Raw genomic sequence first — 2030 nt, forward strand, 5'->3', positions numbered from 1 at the left:
CTTGTGTTTCATGCAATTTTATATCAAGTTAAACTGCATGGCAAATTGTACCAACCAGATGAATAATGCTCATTTATTTTCTTGCTTTGTCTCATGACCAACACCAAATTCTGAACCTCAGCCAACTGTCTTGGGGTATAGGGGGCCCCTGAGGGTGTGTGGATAGCTCAAAGCAAGTTCTTTTCCCTGCTAGGAAAAAAACAACTTAAGACACCTTCCTCTTCGGAACAGTACAGTGAAGCCTCTCACCGTCTTTAAGGCTTCAAGTCCCTGCCTAAGTGATAATCCCAGAGTCTACATTATTTGTAAACTTCTCTCATCTCACCCATGAAATACTGTATGCCTTGTCTTGTGTATACTGACCTGCATAGTGATGGATTCATATAAATATATCTGCAGATCCATCTCCTCTTTAATGTTTACTCCTGGACATGGGCTCAATGAATGGAATAGCAGATTGGGTCACCCATGTTATTTAAAATGTGCTTTTGTCTTTCTTGCACTCTCTTGCCCTCTCCCTCTTTTCAAAGTGTTAATAGTTGAATTCTGTTGAGTTAAACATGGATGTGAGACCCGACCATAGTGTTCTTGCTGTGAATGGCAGACCACATTAAAAGATGGAGTGAAAATAACAAGCAGTGCACTATCACTCTGCCCTGTCTTTGCATACCTGCTAGACCTCCCGAATTTACGTGAGCTTGGTGAAGAGATGGCTACAGCATTCTGCTTCAAACAAGCATTTTGTGATAAAGGCATGTTCAGTGTCAGGGCCCATTTTGATTTTCACCAACACTGAAGATATCTTTCACCTAAGAAATCCAATCATCCAAGTAAATTGAAATTCTTTTTATTTATTTCAGAACGGTAGTCTAGGCCTAACAATTTCAGATGCTTTCAAATAAGTGTCAAAGGGTTCATTGCCAAAATATCTCCTAGCATATGTCTGACTCCCACCCACTCCCGACTCCCAGGGGGCCATTTTCATCCTCCTGCTTCTTCTGACTCTTATATTTAAAGGCAACTCTGCCTACCCTCCTTCCTGGAATACGCAGTAGCCATGGTGGGTTTGGGGACCCCACCCTCATCCTGTTACCCCAGGCCTTCACCTCTGGGTGCATCTGAGGCTGTGGAACCCACACACACCAGAAGGAAATTCCTCCATTGTGTTTCTTATGGAGTATATTTCTGTAAAATTGAGCCCACGGCCTCACCATCCTTAACAACGGGCTGTATCCCACACAGGAGGCCGGAATGAAGTATAATGGGAAAGGCTACACAAGTTCAAATCCTGGCTCCTCTTAACTGCTGAGTGTCCTCAGGATTTCTGAACCTTTGTTTCCTCACAGGCTGTGAATCTTGACACAATGTTTGTTGTGAATATTCTTGGTAGATGGTCCCAGGCCTGGAGCAAAGAGCCATTTAAAAGGCTTCAGTACCAAATGTTCATATTTACTTCATTTCCTCCATCCCCACAGGGCTTTCAAAAGTTTTATTTGTAATGATAGGAATTTGTCCCCTGTACATCTTTGGAAGAATGGGTAACTTGTGAGGCCCAGCCTCTTTTAACTTTTGTTTTTTTTTTCTTAATGCTTCCGAGTATGCAAGCTCTGGTCTGAGTTTGCTAACACAGCCTGGCTCTGGAAAGGAGGCAGCTGGACCACTTGTGGGTCCTTCTTTGTAAAGGCCTGTTATCTAATGTGGCAGCAGATGTCCTTTGAATGCTCCAGCTTATGGTTTGGCCAATGGCCTGGTGACTAATTCCAGGGAGACTGAGGTTGGCAGTAGAGATAAGTGAAGTCTGGATATAGATGTTGGAGTTGGTGTTAGCCTTTTTTTGTAGCTGAGATGACTGGGCTTTGTTTAGGAGACTATCTTTGAAGATAAAATCCTTACTTTAAGCAGAGGAAGCAAAAAGGAAAGCATTCAATTAATCTCTACAGACCCCTACTGGCCCTTATCATATCTGGAGGTATTAATATAAATAGATAAAGTTTAATCCAGAGCTTTAATATGGTATCTATTGGAATACT

This window comes from Hipposideros armiger, unplaced genomic scaffold, assembly GCF_001890085.2.
Source record: "Hipposideros armiger isolate ML-2016 unplaced genomic scaffold, ASM189008v1 scaffold_117, whole genome shotgun sequence".
NCBI lineage: Eukaryota > Metazoa > Chordata > Mammalia > Chiroptera > Hipposideridae > Hipposideros > Hipposideros armiger.